Source organism: Ochotona princeps, chromosome X (genome assembly GCF_030435755.1).
Source record: "Ochotona princeps isolate mOchPri1 chromosome X, mOchPri1.hap1, whole genome shotgun sequence".
NCBI classification, from domain to species: Eukaryota; Metazoa; Chordata; class Mammalia; order Lagomorpha; family Ochotonidae; genus Ochotona; species Ochotona princeps.
In genome coordinates, this window is record NC_080865.1 from 35,969,850 (window position 1) to 35,991,978 (window position 22,129).

Below are 22,129 nucleotides of genomic sequence, written 5' to 3' on the forward strand. Positions count from 1 at the left end.
ACCTACTTGGTATTAATTATTTCTCTTTCCTTGTCTATATCACCCCTTAGGTGTGAAATATGTGTCCTATAACCTATATAGTTTTTTGGAAGCAGGTGATTGGTTTAATTTCATAAACCCACTGCTGAGAGAATTTGAGTCAGGATAAACTGTGCCCCGAATTTGATCTATATCTTATTTATTTTTATTTTCAAGATTCATTTTGGGAGGAAGAGAGACACAGAGACAGAAATATAGAGATCTCCTAACTGTTGATTCACTGACCAAATGCCCACAGTATTTGTTGCTGGATCAGGCTGAAGCTAGGAGCTGAAAATTGAGTCACAGTCTCACAACATGGGTAACAGATAGTCAATTACGGAGTCATGAATTGTTACCTATCATGGTGTGTGCTATCAGAAAGTTACAATTAAGGATTTAGTGAAACTCAAAAGCAGGGATTCTGACACAAGATATAACCATTCCTGAGTCAGCCCTTACTCTATAGCAGGTACTTGGGGAACACACCTGTAGATGGGAGAGTGATATACGGGAGAGTGATATTCTCTCTCTTTCATAAATAAAATAAATTTGAAAATGTAAAAAAGAACTACTAGTGCTCGCTTCGGCAGCACATATACTAAAATTGGAATGATACAGAGAAGATTAGCATGGCCCCTGCGCAAGGATGACCTGCAAAAAGAACTACTATGTGATCCAGAAAATGCCTCTTCTGCATGTATACCAAATGGAAATTAATTAAACACCTTGTAGAGATATCTGCCCTCCCTGCCTTGTTCATTGCAGTGTTTTCCACGATAGTCAAAATATTGAAACAGCCTCAGTGTCTATGGATGGATGTCTAGGTAGGGAATTACATATATGTATCCATGTGATTTTCAGCCTTAGAAGGGGAATTATTGGGGCTGACACTATGGCACAGTAGCCTAAGCCTCTGTCTGTGCTACCAGTATCTCTTATGGTTGCCGTTTTGTGTCCCAGTTGCTCTGTTTCAGATTCAGCTACCTACGTATGACAAGAGAAAGCAGTAGAAAATAGCTCAAGTCCTTGGGCCCCTGCACCCATGTGGGAGATCCCGAAGAAGCTCCTGGCTTCTGATTTGGATTGGCCCAGCTCCAGCTATTGTGGCCATTTGGAGAGTTGAGCCAGTGGATGGAAGATTCTCTCTCTCTTGCTCTCACTCTTGTTCTTGCTGTGTCTCTCCTTCTCTCTGTAACTTTACCTTTTTAATGAAAATTAAAAATTAATATTTTAAGAAAACCAGAAAGGGTAGATATTCTTGTTTTTATTAAAAGGATGGACATACCTAGTTGATATAATGTGAAATGAAACAAACAACGTACAGACATAAAACACTTCAGGTATTTTTGCTTGTTTGTTTTCTGTTTTTGCTTGTAATACCTAACAAATAGTCAAACACATAGAAATTGGATGACTCTGATCTGAAGTGGAGGAGAAAGAGCGAGGAGCTATGTCAGTTAGAACGTTGCAGTTATGTAGGATGCAAAAGTCCAGAACTCTAATGTACCATAAAGAAACTATAATTAATGTGTTGTGCACCAGAAATTTGGTAAAGAAATTTTCAGTGGTTTCCTCACGAGAGAATGGTGGTTAAATATGGTGACTACATGAAATAATGGGTGTTTTTAACTGACTTGACTTTTATGGTCTTGTCACTATGTGTGTGACTGTGTGTGTGTATATACATCTCACAATAGATTATAAATAGATTATATCAGAAACCTTAAATAGATATAATTTAAAAAAAGAAAGTATGCCTTTGGCTGTCAAGGAAAGAAAGAAGTTGTAGTCAGAAGGGAGCACAAAGGGACATAGGAAGCATTTATGCTCATTATCTTGATTCTCATCATAGATTCATGGTGTTATTCACATATTTAAACTTAATAAATTATACATTTTAAGTATGTGCTGTTTACTGTATATCAAAGAGTATCCCAAGAAACTAGTATGTTTAAGTCTACGTAATTATCTGAATGCCTGTAAAATGCAGATGTCTGTCCCAACCTCAAAATTTTCAGATTTAACATATGAATATCTTAGGCTGAACCTGAGATCAATAATTTAATTCATCTACATTTGTTACTGTTTGAAAACATATATCTATTTTTATTTCAAAAATAGATTTTACACTTGGAGAAAAAGAGATAGATACTGCGACCAGTGCGGCACAATAAAGGTTTGAGAGGGGGTGACATCCAATTGAGAAAATGAGAAATGAGACAGACACAAGATAAAGACTATGAAAACAGGTAGCTAGAGGGAACACCCCTTCTCTGAGGAAGGAGGTCGACCTAAAAGGCTTGCTGCCCTGTCTTTTATGGAATTGCTTGGAGAGTCAAATTGCAAGAATTGATGTGGCACAAACATTGATAGCTACATCCTCAAGGATATCTTAAAACACATGGTCCTGTAGCTTTGGACCACTGCCCAGCTGTGGATATTTGCCCACAGGCCTCGACCTTGGTCTCAGACTTTTGTCCACTTTCAGACGATTGACTAAAGAGTTTGACCTTGGTCTCCAGCACAGCCGTCTGTGAACTCGGAATTCCAGGCAGTCTGTCCTGCTCTTCTTCATCAAGTCACACTGTTGTTTTTTACAAATTGCCTGCAGCCATAGAGAAGGTCTTCCATACACTGGTTCAAATCCCAAATGGCGCAAATGTCAGAGCTGAGCTCATTTAAAGATGCGAGCAAGACCTTCTTCTGTGTCTCCCACATGGATGTAGAATCCCAAGTATTAGCCCATCCTCTGCTGCTATCTCAGGCCACAAGCAGGGACCTGGATGAGAAGTGGAGCAGCCAGGACATGAACTGATGCCTACATGGAATGCCAAGATAGATGATTAGCCTGTTGAGACACGGAAATGGCCCCTTTATTTCTTACTTTTATACTCCATTGCAAATATAAATGGTACATTTACTCTACTCATTCATCTATTAATGGTGTTTTGGTATGTTTCCTCATTTCTTTTCTGCAAATAATGCTGCAATGAAGGTGAAAGTCCAAACATCTTTTGAGATTCTGCTTTCAGTTCATTTAGATAAATATTCAGAAATGAAATTGCTGAATTGTATGCCAATACTGGTTTTTGAAGAATAATTATACCATCTTCCATATTGGTTGCACCATTTTACATCCTCTCCAGCAAATAAGAAACACTCCAAATTCTCTACAGCTTTGCCAACACTTACTATCATTGTTCTAGTAATTTTATAATTTATAATCATCTAACAGGTGTGAGCTTATTTTCATTTGCATTTCCCTGTTGATGATTATTGATGCTGAGTTTCATTGTTTATTCAAATGCTAGTTAACAATTCTTTGGAAAATCATTTATTCAGGTATTTTGCACAATAACACGTCAATTTAGTTGTTTTTCTTTGCTATTAAGCTGCGTTAATTCCTTATAGATAGTGGATGTTAACTCTTTATAATATATATATCTATATAAAATGCTTCAGAAATATATCCCCTCATTTTAAGCCGCATTTTTATTGTTTATTATTTCCCATTCTCTGCAGGCTTTTGGTTTGACATTCTCCAGCATATTTAATTTTTCCCATTTGCTTTTGTTTTTGGTGAGATAAGTAAGGAATAATTGCAAAGACCTCATCTAGTAAAAATTCTTAACTGTGTTTTTTAGGAATTTAACAGATTTAGATCTTGTATTAAGTATTTTGCCATTCTTAGCTTATTTTTTGTATATGGTGTAATATAAGGATATAATTTAATTCTGTCATCTATAAATACCAATTTTCTCAGCATTATGTGTAGAAGAGATTATTCTTTCTCCAGCGGGTATTCTCGTCACCTTTGTTGAAGAACAGCTGACAAAACATGATGCGATCCTGACAACCTCTTAACAGGAGGTCATGTGCGTGGAGCAGGGGGGCACCCCAGGGTGGAGCAGGTGGCAAGGAGAAAGCCTGGATCCCAACCATGAAGACTCCCAGACCTTCACCACAAACTATTAATACGAGCAACAAGGACTATATCCCAACTGCCAAGGAGGCCACAGGGAATTGGATGCCCTTGGAGGCCGAGTACTCTGAGGTCACCCACCCCCAACTGGAGCTTCCGCAGGGGATGGAAGAAGTCCAAACACTACCGCGCAGAAACCAACGTCATCGGAAAGAAAACCAGAAGCCCTGAGCGGTCAGCAGAAACAGAAGAACAATAAACGTCCTTCGGGACCAGGGAGGAGAGCTTTCTCTGGTCTGAACTGGAAAGAGCTGGCATGGATTGGCTCATGCCTCGCTGGGTGGGACACAAAGATTAGTCACTCCTCACCATGGTGTTGGGGACTTCCCTGCACACCCCCCCAAAAAACAAACAAACAAAAAAATGTTCAGCACCTTAATTGTCTACAAATGTCTTGTTAGAGTTACAAGTCAGTCTAGATTACCCTAAAATCTGCCAAGATCAGCAAAATTATACTTCTTCACAACAAATGGCTATAGCAGTCGGTTCTGTATGTAAAACTAAAACTGAAATGTCAATGGGCTAATCATAGGTTGTGGTTAAGAACTTGTTTTTTGTTCAGCTGTCTCGTGTCTATTTCATTTTAGTATTTAGCCATTTGTTGTGTTGAAGTATAATTTTGCTGACCTATGTTCATAGCAGCACAATCAGTAATTGCAAAAACATGGAAGCAGCCAAAATGCCCATCAACAGAGGATTGGATAAGAAAGCTATGGTTCATCTACTCCATGGAATACTACTCAGCTATTAAAAAAAACAAAGTGCAGTTTTTTGTGGCCAAATGGGCCAAACTGGAAACCATAATGCTAAGGGAAATGAGCCAATCCCAAAAGGTTAAATACCACATGTTTGCCTTAATTTAAGATGATATGATCTTATGTATAACATGTTATGTTTTGAATGTTATAGGTTGTGTATAAACTAAAATTGAAATGTCAATGAGGTGGTCACAGAAGGTGGCTGGGAACTCGCATTTACTTTTAACATATTGGTTACTCATTACTATGTCAATTAATTGCATGGTGATGTAAATTTTTGCTGATGGTATGTTGGAGCTTTTAATTGATCGGGATGATAATCTGCTGGCTTTGTCTTCAGACCAGAGAGTGTATACCTAAGAAGCCGTTGAACTTGACTGGACAATAAGATGCTGGACTCTATGTTTGGTATACGCTTGCAATGGGGGAATCTCAACTGAACTTGAACTGTGGTTATGCAACAAGGTGGAGGAATCCACCATGGTGGGAGGGTTTGGGGAGGGGCGGGGAGAATCCCAGTACCTATGAAACTGTGTCACATAATACAATGTAATTAATGAATTTAAAATAAAATTTAAAAAAAAAAAAAAAAAGAACTTGCTTTTTTTTTTTTTTGTAATACGCTGGTTACTCACAACCATGTCAATTCCATAATGTTGCAAATTGCTGTTGATGTTATGTCGGGACTCCTAATTGACTGGGATGATATTCTGCCAGCTCTAACAACGGACCAGAAATGGTCTCCCCAAGAGACTGTTCAACCCATCTGGACAATAAGTAGCTGGACTTTATACTTGGTATATGTTTACAAGGAAAGAATCTTGATTGAATTTGAACTGTAATACTGCATCAAGGTGGAGGAAGCCTCCAGGGGGGAGGGGCGTGGGGGAGGATTCCCAGAGCCTATGAAACTGTAACATAATGCAAAATAATTAATTAAAAAAAAAGAACAGCCGACAAAACATGTGTTGGTTTACTTCTAGCTTCACTATTTTGTCCTATTATATTTTTGTCAGTGCCAATCATTTTAATTAAAGCCAATTTGTATTCTGCTTAGAAATTACCAAATTTGATGTCTGTAGTTTTGTTACTCTTTTTTTAAGATCAGCATTATTTTTTATTGCCCTTACATTTAGTTTTAACACCCTGTTCTGTCTTGAAGTATTTAAAATATAATTTTTTAATTCACTCACAACAATTGTAATCATCATTCTACTCATTTTGTATGCATTCATTCTTTGGGAGATTCATATATAAATTAGATAAGGTGAGATTTGTCTTTCTATGTATTACTTATTGTATTGAACATAATTCCTTTATTATCTATTCGTGCTGAAAAGGAGAGGATTTTGCCTAAATTTTTTCTATAAAACACGCAAATGAATGGTGTCCTAAAAGCTCATGGGAATTCACATTATGAAACAAAGTTATGCATAGCTTTTAAGAACTATTTGTACCAACTTCAATATTTCTTCAAATTCAATATTCCATAAATCATTTTAAATAACCTCAGAGGTACAAATTTTACGTGTTAGTTTAAATTGAAAAAAGACTATGCAAATTGCATTTTTATTAAACTAAAATTGGTTTAATAATGTTAGTGTCATGATGATGATTATAATATGTAACCTGGCATTTCTATAATTTTCTTAAGATTTATGATGCATTTTCTACAGTTACCATCTCTTGTGGGATCATATTTTTGTCTTTCAATGCAAGTTAGTAATTGTACTGGGAAAAAAGACCAGATTATTAATGGAGATGTAATAAAATGAACATGTAGTTTTGTACAAGATCCTAACAAATATTCACTAAACGTTGATATTAAGGAAAGTTAATGGTATTCCAAGTGAGTAGCCTAACAAAGATAAAATACATTGTGGAATATTATTGCTCGATTTTGCAATTAGAGCTTACTGTGTGAAAGCCATCTAGTAAGATAGTTTTACATTGTAACATTTATTTTTCTTGCAACATTCCTATAATATTAGGTCTTACCCTTTTTCATGGACGAGAGAACTGTGGTTAGGAGCTTATCAAAATCAAACTGAAAGTTCATAGAGTTGAAATTCTGTTTGATGCTGCAAATCTTATTTTGCTGTCTTTTTTCTGCTTTGTTTTTATGTCTGGAATGCCACATTATGCCAGAGATAGTTGTGGTAGGAATTAGAATATAGAGGATCTTTTTTTTTTTTTTAAGATCTTGAACTGTTCAGAAGTTAGGTATGTTTTCACATGATTTGATTCAATATTGGGCAGGGGAAAATAAGTGAAATTATGGTAAAAGCTGTGTTATATGAAGTATGTGTGAGAGAAGATGGATTGTGTATAGGACAAGTATGGGCCTTAGGTAGCCAGCAGAGAAGAAGGTTGCTTTCAATCATTCATTCAAGGGAATATGAGGGCCTTTGCTAGAGCAACAGTGGGGGAGTAATATGCCTTGTGGTTTTACCTTTATGTCAGCACTAATTTTCTTTGCCCTGTTGCTTGCTAGCTACTACAAAGTAATTGACTGACAATGAATTATAATGAGATACATGCTTTAAATTTTGAAAAAACGTAAAAATACACAAGGAGAACACTGTAGGCAAAAGATCACACTATACTCTAAAAAATTCTATTTGCGTGATGCAGCAAATGTTAATACGACTGACACAATGTGCCCTGTGCTAGCTGATAATATTTGTGTAAGTATTGTCCTTGTCATTTGTTTCAACAATGGGGAAGAAGAAATACCAGCATAATGATACATATTAGTTGAGGAATTAATTTTTTCTAAGAGGTATACATATAAATTGAATTTTTCATGGACATAAACATGCATTAACCTGCATCATATAAAGGATCAGAAGAACAAAGTGCTATTATACAGAAGTGTTTATTCATATCCACAGATGTAAATAATAATTTTAGTATGGCATAATTTAAGTCAGAAAGGTTTTTTCACAGCTTAGCATTGCCCCTACCCTGTATGACTCTAAAAAATAATTTCTCCTTTCTGAGTTCCACTTTCCCTCTAGGTACCTACAGAAAATTGAATTAGATAATCTTTTAGGACTCTTTCAGTATTACATATTATAGACAAAAGATTCTTTACTTTGAATTAACAGGGAATGACATAAGGAGTAGGTTTATTAAAAGATAAGTGATCTGATACACCCCTGTATAATTCAGCTTCTGATGGTCTTCCCACAGTCTGCTTTAATAGATCAAAGTATGTTATTGTAAAACAAGAATTGTCAATACTGTGCCTGCTCCATTTTTCAGTGACTACAGCTTCATTTCTATAATTTGAGAACTGTTATAGAATCTCCCATACTACCAGATTTCAGTTTAATTTTGTCACCTATTCATATATGAAAAACCTATCAAACCATGTGTAATAATTATAATCTTAATAATAATTTGCAAGGTAAATATAAACTTTGAGGTATAAAATCTGAATTAGCAACCTGAAGTTAATGTGATAATATTTTGTTGAAATAAATTAGTGCTGCTGAGTTTGAGTACACAGTGGTGTTTTCTTGGTTTATTTTTCTTTTTTACAAAATGTTTATTTAATTTTGAAACATGATGAACCCTAAGTTGTGTTGTTGTCAATCTTTTTTTTTTTTTTACCTTTTTTATTTCAAAATGATTTCAAGCAAAGGATTCACCTTTCAACAAGATTTTTATGAAAGTGCAAGATGGCAAAATAAGATTAGGACACATTAAAGCAGAAGAAGGGTTAACGGCGGAGAAGAAGAGAGCATGTGACCCCGGGAAATAAGACTGAAGCCAATGGCAGAGGGACACCTGGAAACCCATGGGCATGGGAGGAAGCAGCATATACAGTGGAGCAGTGCTGCAGTGAACAGATACTCCAGGAGGAATCACAGCTCCACTGATGATCAGGGATGAAGTGGGAAATCATTAGGAATGCAAGAGCTGAATCAAGCCATAGAACTGTGAGTTCTGAATTTTTAAAAATATGATCACAAGCAGAAGCAGAACAGTGGAACCCTATCAGACAGCTGTGGAAACAGGGTTGATTTCATGACCTAGACCCCCACTAGTGCCACACTGGATGACATTTTGAGTTTGAGGCAAAGCCTATAGTGTTGTTGGTGGGGCAACAGTGAGCACATATGTACTAAGCCAGAGGTGAACTCACTTCTGGCTCATCACATTGCACCCGGTCCCACTAATTTGACATCCCATGGGTTCCATTTAGGGGCAACCTAGACCTAACTGCCAGCAACATAAAATCCATGCAACAGGTGCCACTGACAATCCTGTCACCTTGTTAAAAGTCAATAATCCTGGGTATTGATGGAACCATGATTGGGAGAAAGACTGAGCAGACAATGGAATAGCTACAGTACAGGATCACAGAGGAAGGAGAGTGGTAACCTGGGCTCCTGGCAACAGAGGCCATGGCAGAAGTGTAGCACAGAAGCCCAGGACTGAAATTCTCTGGAGGCAGTGGTGTGAGTGACTCAAATGGAGAATCGGGCACTGAACTGGGTTGGTAAAGCTAACCTGTAGAGGTGTAACCAACACAACTTAAAAATCAACCCCGAGGAGGACAGTCTGCTAATCCAAGTTGCAATGGCAAAGGACAAAAGAGGCATAGGCACAATGCCTCCACCCACATTTTCAATCTCAGAATTAACTGAAAAAATTATTGAGGAAGTGAGGATGAAGAATTTTTAAAATTGTTATAAAGCTTCTTATAAATAGCAAGAAGCCCATCCAAGAGTTCAAAGAATTTAAGAATTGACATTGAAAAGAACAACATTGAAGCAAAACCAAGCTGAATGATTAGAAATGAGGAATACATTATAGCAAATTAAAGCTTCAGTAGAATGCATCAATAATGGAATCAATAATGGAATAATGGAATCAATAATGTCTTTCAAAACTGAAAGACATCCCTGCACATATGTTGAAACAGAAAGCTGGAACAGGATTTGAATAAAGCTAAGAAAACCATGAAAGCACAGTGATACAATCAAAAGGCCAACTACAAAGATTATGTGTGTTTCTGAAGTCACAGAAAGAGAATCTGGGTTGCAAAACATATTCAATGGAATAATAAATGAGAACTTCTCCAACATGGAGAAAGAGTGGAAAAACGAAAACCAGGAAGGGCAGAAAGCCCTGAATAGACTCACCGTAATACATTATAACCAAGCTCTCCTAGGTTGAACATAAAAAAAAAAGATACTTAAATATGCACATGACAAGAGTCAGTTAACTTACAGAAGAACCGCAAACAGACTCAGAGCAGACCTCTCAGAGGAAACCCTCACCCCAGAAGAGAATGGAGTGACATATTCCAGATCCTTAAAGGGGGGAAAACAAACAAAAACCACCTCAGCCTAGATTAATATATGCAGCAAAACTTTCATGCAAATTGTAAGATCAATAACCCTTTCTATTCTGGTTTTGCTGCATTCCATGTGTTTTGATGTTTTTGTTTTCATTTTAATTTATTTGAAATAGTTTCATTTCTCTTGTTGAATTCATCTCTGTCTCACGGATTGCACTGTAGTATCATTTTACCCAACAGGCTTTTGTGTTTTCTTCACCCATGTGTTGGTTATTCAGTGGCAAGTTTGTCAACTTCATGGTGCTGTAAACTTATTGTTTTAACTTCATACCTGTTGTTGACTTTGTTTCATGTGTTTCATGGCGTCTCATTTAATGGAATAAATAGTGATGGTGTAATAGAGACTATCATATTTAGATGTGGAGATACAATGCAGTATGCATCCCTACATCCAAATCAAAGATGGACTCCCAGTGAAGCTGTTGGACATATCTAGACAATGGGATGCTAAACTGTCTGACATTGTCTGTACCAGAAATGTTGGGGCACACTTAAATAACGGAGTGATAGATTTATGACTGCTTATGAAGGACTATATTATTCTAATAATATGGGGAAGATCAGTCGGTGGATAGGAATTGGGGGGTAATCCCAGATCCTAGGAATTGTACTGTAAAATTCAAAACTAAAAAAACGTAAAAGAAATTAACAAAATATTCTCAATGTTAACAGAAAAAAAAGAGGAAAGAAACCAAATAGAGACCAAAAGAACAAATATATGATCAACAAATCCAAGAGCTGATTCTTTGAGAAAATAAACAAAATAGATAATCCACTAACCCAACTAATCTAAAAAAGGAGGGAGAAGATATGAATAAATAGAGTCAGAGATGAAAAAGAAAATGTTACAGATACCTCAAACATACATAGACTAATTAGGAATTATTATAAGCAGTTATGCACCAACAAGTCAGGAGACATAGAAGAAATGGATAGATTTTTGGACACATGAAATTTACAAAAACTGAAACATTAAGTAACTGAATCATAACTATAACCAGGATGGAAACTGAATCAGTAATTAAATCCCTCCTAACAAGGAAAATCTCAGGATTGGATGGGTTCACTGCTGACTTTTACCAAACATTTTTAGAAGAAATTTCCACAATGCCCCGAAAAGTATTCAAAACAGTATAAAAGGAGGGAATCCTTTCATACTCCTTCTATGAAGCCAACATCACCTAAATTCCATAGCCAGATAGAGACACCACAGAGAAAAACAAACTTATATCTTTGATGAACATAGACGCAAAAATCCTCAATAAAACACTAGCTAACAGAACCCAATGATACATCAGACATCATTGTCAGATCATGTCAATAGGCAGATCCCACTTTGACCAGTTGGGATTTATTCCTGGCAAACCAGGATGGTTTAATACACACAAATCAACAAATGTGATATACCACATTAAAATGAAGAACAAACCCATATGATCATCTCAATAGACGCAGAGGAAACATTTGATTAAATGCAACACCACTTCATGCTAAAAACCCTGCGGCATCTAGGCACAGAAAGAACATTGTACCACACAAGCAAAATGATATGTGAAAAAACCAATGCCAGCATCATACTGAATGGGAAAATATTGGAAGCTCTCCACTGCTATAAAACATGCTATTGGAAATCCTTACTAGAGCTAATAGGCAAGAAAAAGAAATTAAAGGAACGTTAATTGGAGACAAGGAATTAAAATTATCCCTATTCACAGATGACACGATTTTATACATAGAATAAACAAAACATTCGATAGACTATTGGAACTCTTAAGAGAGATTGACAGGGTAGCAGGGTACAAAAAATGAAAATAAATCAATGGCCCTAGTGTGCACAAATAACTCCTTGACTGAGAAAGAACTTGTAAGTACAGTTCCCTTTAAAGTAGTGGAGAAGAAACTTAAGTACCATGAAATAAACCTAATCAAAGATGTGGAAAACCTCTATGATGAAAATTAAAATTAAGAAAGAAATAGAAGACATTTAAACATGGAGAAATTTGCCATGTTCCTGGATTGGAAAAATCATCATCAAAATGTCCACATTACTGAAAGTAATATGCAGATTCAATATGATCCCAATCAAAATCCCAACAATATGATTCTCAGAGATAGAAAAGATTACACAGCAATTCATCTGAAAACACATGAAACCATGCATAGCCAAATCTAAACTCAAGAATAAAAATAAAGATGGAGGAAACACAATTCCAAACCTCAGGACATACTACAGGGCAGTGATCATCAAAACAGTCCGGTATTGGTACAGAAGTAGAGAACAAGTTCAATGGAACAGAATAAAACCCCAGAAGTGAGTCCACACATGTACATACAAATTATCTCCAACAAGATACTGAAAATAACCCATAAAAAGTTTTATCTCTTCAATAGATGCTGTTAGGATAATTGGATAGCAATCTACAAAAATAAGAACCAAGACTATCAACATGTCACCTTATACAAAAATCAGCTCTACATAGATTATAGACCAAGAACATAAATCTTGGCCCAGTGCGGTAGCCTAATGGCTAAAGTCCTCACCTTGCATGTGCCAGGGTGCAATATGGGTGCCAGTTCGTGTCCTGGCAGCTCTGCTTCCCTTCCAGCTTCCTGCTTGTGGCCTGGGAAAGCAACCGAGCACAGCCCAAAGCTTTGGGACCCTGCACGCACATGGGAGACCCAGAAAAGGTTCCTGGCTCCTCATTTTAGATCAGCTCAGGCCTGGCTGTTGTGGCCACTTGGGTAGTGAATCAACGGACAAAAGATCTTCCTGTCGTCTCTCCTCTTCTCTGTATACCCAACTTTCCAATACAAGATAAATAATTATTTTTTTAAAAAAGAACATAAATCTACACCCAGAAACCACAAAACTATTAGAGGAAAACATAAGAAGCACTCAGAAAAGTCACCAAAAAGCACAGGTAGTAAAAGACAAAACAAACTAATGGATTATATCAAACTGAAAAGTTCTGAAAAGCAAAGGAAATGATCAACAAAGTGAACAGGTAACGTAATGAAGAACATCTGCACACTACAGAGCAGGTAGAGGACTAACATCTAGGATTTACTAAGATCTTCAAAAGCTTAATGACAGCAAAAATAACAACCTTGTGACGAAAAGTGTGAGGGGAATAAGCAGGTATTTTTCAAAAGAGTAGTTTTCCAACATATCAAATTATCTATCTAATCTATGTGTGTATACACACTCACACAAACACATACACACGTCATTTTCTTTTCCATTCACCTGGAGATGAATATCTGAGTCGATTCCTTTTTGGTTATTAGCAGTGCTGCTAAGCATACGGCAGAACTGGTATCTCATTGATAAAATGATTTTATGTCAGTAGGGTGAATACAAAATGGTGGGGTTGCTTGATGATACAGCAGCATCGCTTCTAGGTTCTTGAGAAACTTTACACTACCTTTCATAGTAGCTGTACTAACATATATTCCTATCAGCTTGTGTAGAGTTTCTCTTTCTGGACATTCTTGCCAGTTTTGTTATCCCATATCTTTCTGACAGAGATGAGATGATACTCATTGGGTTTTCATTTGCATTTCCCTGATGGATAATGATATTGAACATTTTCCATTTACATCATGCTGGCTGTTTCTATTTCTTATTTTGAAAACTGTCTATTCAAGCATTTGCCCTTTTATTAACTCTTTTGGTTGTGCTTTTGTTGTTGAGTCTTTTGAATTGTTTATACATTCTAAATATTGCTTCTCTTTTAGATATGTATCTTGCAAATTCTATTCAGTTCTGTCAAATATCTTATCATTCCACTGATTTTTATTTTTTGTTGTTGATTCTGTACACAAAATCTTCCAGATTTCATATAATCTCATTTGTCTAGTTTTGCTTTTGTTGCTTTCAGGGTCTTCAGAAAGTCACCATATACATCAATGTCCAGAGGTGTTTCCCCATGTTTTCTTCTATGAAACATTTTAAAGTTTCCAGTCCCACATTTAGATCTTTAATGGATCTGAAGCATTTTTGCTTGTGGTGAGAGATAGGGATCTAATTCATTCTTTGACAAACTTAAGTTCAATATAGTGAAAGGATTATATACTTTCCTCTGCAGTACATGATGTTTTGTCTCAAAGAGTAGATTAAGAAGTGGGAATTGGTTGCAGCAATTTGTCACTTCTTGGGATGCCTGCATCCCACATCGAAGTACCTAGTTGAAGCACTAGCTAATCTGTTTCAGATCCAGTTTCTTGCTGTTGTGCATCCTGGGAAATAGCACTTGATTGCTCAAGTACTTTAGTCCCTGCTATCATGCGGTGAATCTAGATGGTGTTCAATTTTGCCCACATTTTTAGTGAAAAAAGCATCCTCTCTTCAAAGTATGCTGTTGGCAACTTAATGTAAATTAATTGACTGTGATTTAATTTCCTGAGTCTCTATTCTGTTCCATTAGTTTGGTGTCAGATTTGATGCCAGTACTACACTGCATTATTTGCTGTAGCTTTATAGTATGCTTTGAGATCTGCTATTGTAATGACTTGATTTATATGTGTACACACACACACACACACACATTTTTTTCAGAATCACTTTGATTACTCTGGGTATATTTTTATTCCATATGAACTTTAGGATACATTTAACAAATTTTAAATTTATATATATATATATATATATATACACACATGTACATATGTATGTTTAAATTTGATGACACAGTTGAATAGGCATTGGTGTTTCCCCTCCTCTTTGCCTCTCCACTCCCTGTTCTTCTTCTCTCCAGTCTTTCACTAGCCATCTTCTGAGTGCCCTCAGAAGTTCATCATACTGCCACTGAGGTGTCTCCCAACAATGTAGCGACTCATCAGTTGTTTCACTGTGAGTGCATGCTTGTATTGCATGTACAGGCTTATACTTCTCTCTGTTTCTGCCTATGGACATATTTATTTCCACTGTAGTTCCATTATACCTTCCCTTAGGTACAGTCCCCCTCGGGTTGAGAGGGGAAAAAAAAGGGAAAAAATTATGTAAAATGAAATAGTGAGCCTTGTCGCTGGCCAACAGTGACACTAAAAAGACGAGGCATACTCTGAGGGTCCGGGAAACGCCAGACCCTTCACTGCCAAAAGCGGCTACGTTTAAAACCTTCTCTCCGCTGCTCCTGTCCCTGTCTCTCTGTACTGCTTTTACTGCTTCTGTCTGTATCCCTCTTTTCTACTTTCTCTCTGGCACCCTTCCTCCCTCCTGTTCTCCCTCTCCCTCGTCCCGTCTTCTGTCCCTCTGTCCCAGTCCATCCGTCTGTCGTCTTCCCGTTTCGATCCATCTGTCATCCCAGTCCTTCGTTGTCCCCACCTAGCTTTTATGGGCTACTTTTATATCGTTCTTGTCCAATCACTTCTCCCTGTGGGTCCACTTGGCGCTACGTGATAGGCCAGTAATCACAGCGAGGGCATTAGCCTATCCCTGTGACTTCCTGCTTACCTGCTGGTGAGACCAGTTCCGCCTCCTGGCCCTGGGCCAGCCGCCATCTTGCGACGGCCCCTCCTATTCCGGCTTTCCTATTCTGGGGAGCAGCTTCAGCACCCCGCTCCCTACAGAGCCTTCATTTCTATGGTGTTGTCCAACTCGTAGCAGGGATATCGATGTGACAGTAGGGTAGTGTAAAAGTGTGTCCAATATCTTCCTGTAGAAATTAATGACCTGTGTGGTTTAAAATGGAGTACAGTATGGAATAGATCATCATTACCCCTTCTAACAAATTCTACCCTACTAACAATGACAAAAGGGATATTAAAAATCTCAGGTGATCATATGCAATCCATCTCTCATTAATTATTGATTTATAGGTTATATCACAATAGCTTAATGCATATAGTACAGACTGTTTGGAGGTATGATAATATACAATTTACAGGTACTGTTTTTAGATTTGACTTTGTATTATCTTATATTAAGGCAAACATATGATATCTGACCTTTTGGGATTGGCTCATTTCCCTTAGCATAATATTTTCCAATTGGGCGCATTTGGCCATTGAAGAAATGTTTTTCATTTTTTTTAATAGCTGAGTCATATTCCATGGAGTAGATGAATCATAGTTTCCTTATCCAGTCTTCTGTTGATGGGCATCTTGGTTGCTTCTATGTTTTTGTGATTATTGTGATTAATGTTGGATGTGGGTTTATAGTATATTCCATTTGTAACTTTAAGATTTGTACCTTTTACACATAATTTGTAGAGGGTTTTTTTTAATCATGAATAATTGGTGACTTCTCAATCTCGTCCTTGAAAAGGTCACGTAATTAGTTTTTACATTCTGTTGATGATATTTATATTTTTGGGTTTAATATTAATTTTTTAAGGTTGAAACGTAGGTTTACATAACGAAGAAGAGACAGGGAGAGAGAGGTCTCCCATCTGCTGGCTCACTTCCTAAATGACCACAACAGCCAGAGCTGAGCCAATCTGAATCCAGGAGCCATGAGCTTCTTCATTGTCTCCCATGTTGGGTACAGTGTCCCAAGGACTGAGTCATCCTCTGCTGCTTTTTCCAGGCCATAATCATGGAACTGGATTGGAAGTGAAGAAGCCTAGAGTGGAAGCAGTGCCCACACAGGATGTAGGCAATGCAAGATGGAGGAATGTTGAACCATCCTTGTACCTCTGAGACAAATTCCATTTGATTGTGATGTATGATGCTTTATACGTGTTGTTGGTTTCGGTTTGCCAGTATTTTATTGAGAGTTTATGCAGGTATATTCATCAAGGGTGTTGGTTTGTATTTGTGTGTGTGTTTGCTTGGTTATGGATCAGAATGATGTGGCCTTCATCAAAGGAGTTGGACAGAGTTTTGTATCTTTAATAGTTTCCATAGTTGAAAAGTATTGTATTTATCTTCTCTTTAATTTTTATCTAGAATTCTGTAGTAGCAATTTTATGTATTTAAAGTTTTTCTGCTTTTGTTTATCTGGCTAGCAGGTTTTTTTTTTTTTTTTTTTTTTTTGGTTCGTCTTCCCAAAACCCAGTTTTTCATTTTGCTGAACTTGAATATTTTTAGTTTCAATTTTCTTTACTACTGCTCTAATTCTTATTATTTAACCCATCCAGCAACTTTGGGTTTCTTTTATTCCTGCTTTTCTAAATCTGGGATGTATCATTAGAACATTCATTTCAGAATTTTTTTCAACATAGGTGATTGTTGCTATAACCTTCCCTCTTAAATGTTCTTTTACTATATCCTACAGGTTTTAATAGGTTGCATTTTCATTTCCATTAGATTTAAGGAAGATTCTTATTTCTTTTTTGGATTCTTTAATGGTCCACTGATCATTCATTAGAATATTATCTAACTTCTCTATATTTATAGATTTTATCTTATTTTTTTCTGATTTCTAATTTCATTGCTTTGTGATCTGAGAAGATACATAATGTGATTTTAATGTTGTGAGATTTACTGGCCAAATCAGATGCATCTTTGTTCATTTTCTGTCTGGCAAATTGATGCTTGGTAACAGTGGCATGTTGAAGCCTCCTACTATTCCTTTAGTTTTAATAATATTTGTTGCATGTATCTGAGTGGTCTTGTGCTAGAACCAGCATGAGTGTATGTATATATATATATATATATATATATATATATATATATATATATACTTTCTTTTGAGTAGATACTTTTAGAAACATGTGTCTGTCACTTTATTTAAACACTGTTTTACCTATTATGAGTATGGCAATTACTGTTTGGTTTTGGGTTTCATTTGTATGGTATATCGTTTTCCAGTCCTTTACTTTTCATGTGCATTTTTACCTGTGAAGTGAATTTCTTATAGGTAGCATGTAGTTCAGTGTTGTGTGATAATTTTATTCCAGTGACTTAAAATTTATCTTTTAATAAAACAAGTTAAAAATTTATTCGAGAGGAACAAATTTCATGTATATCAATATATACAGCATATATGCAATATATACACTTTTAAGAGCATAATGATGTTTCCCATCTTATTTCCACTCACTCCCTTATCCCCATCCTCCCTCCCCTTCTTTCTTAATTTTCTTCTAATTTTTATAAAGGCATACTTTCAAATTTATAATCAAAAAACATATCCTTTACTTAATAAATAAAGGTCAGAAGTAGTAAGTAGAAAAATCATTGTTCCTGAAGAGTATTGATAAAGGCTATAAATAGTAAAAAAATCACAAAATGTCAATTTCTCTCACATATATTACATTTTAGACACTTTATTATTACAAATCAGAGAAACATGTTTGACTTATTGTGACTGGTTTATTTCACTAATGGCTTACAATCGCACCCATTTTGTTACAAAAGACAGGATTTCATTCTGTTCTATGATTGCATAGTATCCTACTTTTGTATGTGTATTGATGGTTGCCTGAGTTGATGTATATCTTAGCTATTGTTAGTTGAACAACTATCAATGTGGGTACAGATTAACTCATTCATATGTTGATTTAATTTCCTATGGTTAAATTTCCAAGAGTGGAATGGCTGAGACAATGTGATAGATTTATTTTCAAATTTGTGGAGAATCACCAGTTTGTCATCCATAATGATTGTACTATCTTCACCAATAGTGAATTAGGGCACCTTTTCCCAAATCCTTGCCACCATTTACTAATTTTTTAATTTTTTTGATTCTAACTGGGGTGATGTGAAACCTCATTGCAGATTTTATTTCCATTTCTCTAATGGCTAGTGATCCTGAAAAATCACTTTATATGTCCATTGGACATTTGTATTTCATCCTTCAAGAAGTGCCTATTCATATAACACCCTTTATTAGACCCCAGAAGCACAGACAATAAAGGCAAAGTAGAAAAATGGGCTAACATCAAGACAAGAAATCTTTGCGTACCTAAAGAATATCTCATCAAAGAGGCAACTGACATAATGGGAGAACATATTACAAACTACACATCTGATAGAGAATTAATTTCCAGGATTCATACAGAGCTCAAGAAACCAAATAGTTAAATAATCCAGTTAAGAAATGGGCAAAGCACATGAATAGGCATAACTAACCCCTGTTATTTCATTGATTGTTTACTGATTGCTCGGTGAATTTTGCAGTTTTCATTTGCTTTTATGATGTTTCATTGTGTTCTTTTTTTGTCCTGTTGCCTTCTTTTTTTTTAATTCATTGATTACATTATATTATGTGATACAGTTTCATAGGTACTGGGATTCCCCCCAATCCCTCCCCAAACCCTCCCCCCATGGTGGATTACTCCACCTTGTTGCATAACCGCAGTTTAAGTTCAGTTGAAATTCCCTCATTGCAAGCATAAACTAAATATAGAGTCCAGCATCTTATACTCCAATCAAGTTCCTCAGCTGCTTGGGGAGACCCTGTCTGGTTCGAGGGCAGAACCAGCAGAGTATCATCCCAATCAATTAAAAGCTCCAATATACCATCAGCAACAATTAACTTCATTGTGGAATTAATTGATATAGTATTGAATAACCAATATGTTGAAAACAAATGCGATTTCTTAACCACATTCTGTGGTCACCTCATTGACATTTCAATTTTAGTTTATACACAACATATAACATACATAAAATTACATGTTTTACATAACATCATATTATCTTAAATTAAGGCAAACATGTGGTATCTAACCTTTTGGGATTGGCTCATTTCCCTTAGCATTATGGTTTCCAGTTTGGCCCATTTGACCACAAAGAACTGCATTTTGTTTTTTTTTTTAATAGCTGAGTAGTATTCCATGTAGTAGATGAACCATAGCTTTCTTATCCAATCCTCTGTTGATGGGCATTTTGGTTGCTTCCATGTTTTTGCAATTACTGATTGTGCTGCTATGAACATAGGAGTGCATGTTGGTTTCTCATAAAACAAGTGTTCTGGACATATCCCTAGGGGTGCTATTGCTGGATCATACGGTATGTCGATTTTGAGTTGTTTGAATGTTCTCCATACTGATTTCCATAGAGTCTGTACCAACCTGCAGCCCCACCAGCAGTGGAGTAGGGTTCCCTTTTCCTTGCAACCTATAATAAAGAACCTCCTTCAGGGTTTGTTTGTTTTTGACTTTTTTTTTGGTGATGCTGGTCTGTTGGTGTTGAGTTCTCAGGTATTTTGGAGGGTAGTGGATGCTTAATTTTTTTCACTTATAAAGGATGGCTTTTTGAAAATATCTTCTTGGTGCTAGTATTTTTTCTTTCAACATCTTGAATATGTTATTCTACCCTAATTCTAGTTTACAGAGTTTGACAAGTAAAATTGCTGTTGGTCTGATTGATGCTTTTGACCGACCAGGTTTAGGACACTCTCTTTAACCTTAGCAAGAGTAATACAATGTAATTTCAAGAAGGTATGTTTAGTTAACTCTGGTTATAGTCCTTTGCACTTCTTGTGTCTGGATGTCTTTCTTTCAAAACTGACCAAGTTTTTAGCTATTCTTTCATTCAGTAGTTCTCAATGATTTATTCCCTTCTCTTCAGGTGTCTCTGTAACATGAGTATTTGTTCACCTAATGTTACTCTATATCATGTAGGCTGCTTTCATTTTTAAAAATTCTTTTATTTTCATTTGAATGGATTAATTCACAAGTTTTGTCCTTTAGATGGGAAATTGCTTCTTCTGCTTGGTTTATTTTGCTGTTGAATTTTTCAATTGTTTTTTTAAAAATATTATTCATGAAACTTCTCAGCTCTAAATTTCTCCTTGGCCCCTTTTTATGCTTTCTTAATATTTATTGAATTTCTCATTCATTGAATCTGTTGTTTTCCACCTTTGATAGTGTTTATAGATATTGTCTTGCATTTTGATTTGTTTCCTTATCACTTTTTTTTAAACCATTTCTCTGGCCTTTCATAGATGCACTTCACATCAGGCTCTACTTACTGAGAACTGTTCTTTTTTGGAGTTGCTTCTTTGTGTTTTCCTATTCTTACATTAGCACCTATGCATCTATTGTAGTAGTCCCCCTTTTACCTCCCTGGAATAGGTTAAATTAGGAAGTGCTTTATTGTTTAGATGGAATGTGAGATGTCACTTGGGTTGTTGATTTGGCTTTAATTCCAAGTAAGCTTATAATGTAACTCTGAATGATTTCTTCCATGATAGTCTGTTTCAGCAATGCCTACAAGATAGTTGTCTAGTCTACAGCAGTATTTGGAAGCAGTTGTATGACTTTTATTTTAAGTTTTACTATTTTTTAAAATTATTTTGTGATTCAATTGTATGACTTTGAAGTGTGTCTGATCTTAGAGAGGTGTGTCTCCTTAGGCACCAGAGAGTTGGGTATTAATTAAACTATGGTGCTGTGGGACATAGAGGGGGCTATCCTCTTGTCCTGATAGGCAAGTCTGAGTCAAACTTGGCGTTAGAGCACCTATAGATATGATTCTCAATTGTACAATGTGGGTAGGACCTTCTCCAAGGTCCTTTCATGTGAGTGTAATTGATGCAAGGGCTATATCACTAGAAGTCCAAGGCCCAGCACTTGGAAATGTTATAGGGAAATTGTCCCAAACATACAGTGTGAATGTAGTTTATACTGCAGATTGCGTAGTTGCAGGAGCACTGGATTGTACTTAGACTTTTCCTTAGGTCGCACTGGGTGTGTTTGGATGACTCTGAGGAACACAGTGCTAATGTCCTACCTCTACACTTCAAGATACAGTGAAATATTTACTCATATTTCACTGAGTGAATGTCTGTTAACCCAGGGATTATAGGCTGATAGGCATCAGCCTGAAGCAAACCTACAACCTGATTTTCTAGATCTCAAAGGCAATTGTAAATGATGCCAGGAATGTAGAATCAATTACAAGTATACCAGATATGCAATATACCAGATATGAATAGCAGAACTGCCCCTTGGTCCTACAGGGCATGCAGGGAAGATGCTTTGGCCATTACTTTGGTCTCTGACACTCTGTGGTAAAAACTGCAGAAAAGACCTCTTCAAATATGGACCTCTGTGATTGTGTATGTGATTTCACTGGTAACTATTCCCAAGAAGCCATTTG

At 36.3% G+C, this 22,129-nt stretch overlaps 1 non-coding gene across 1 annotated transcript; it reads left to right on the forward strand.

Annotated features, from left to right (window-relative positions):
• The first annotated feature begins 595 nt into the window (after window positions 1-595).
• Window positions 596-697, forward strand: LOC118760588 (U6 spliceosomal RNA). Its single transcript, XR_004996867.2, has one exon. It is a non-coding gene; the product is annotated as a U6 spliceosomal RNA (small nuclear RNA).
• Window positions 698-22,129: the final 21,432 nt, after the last annotated feature.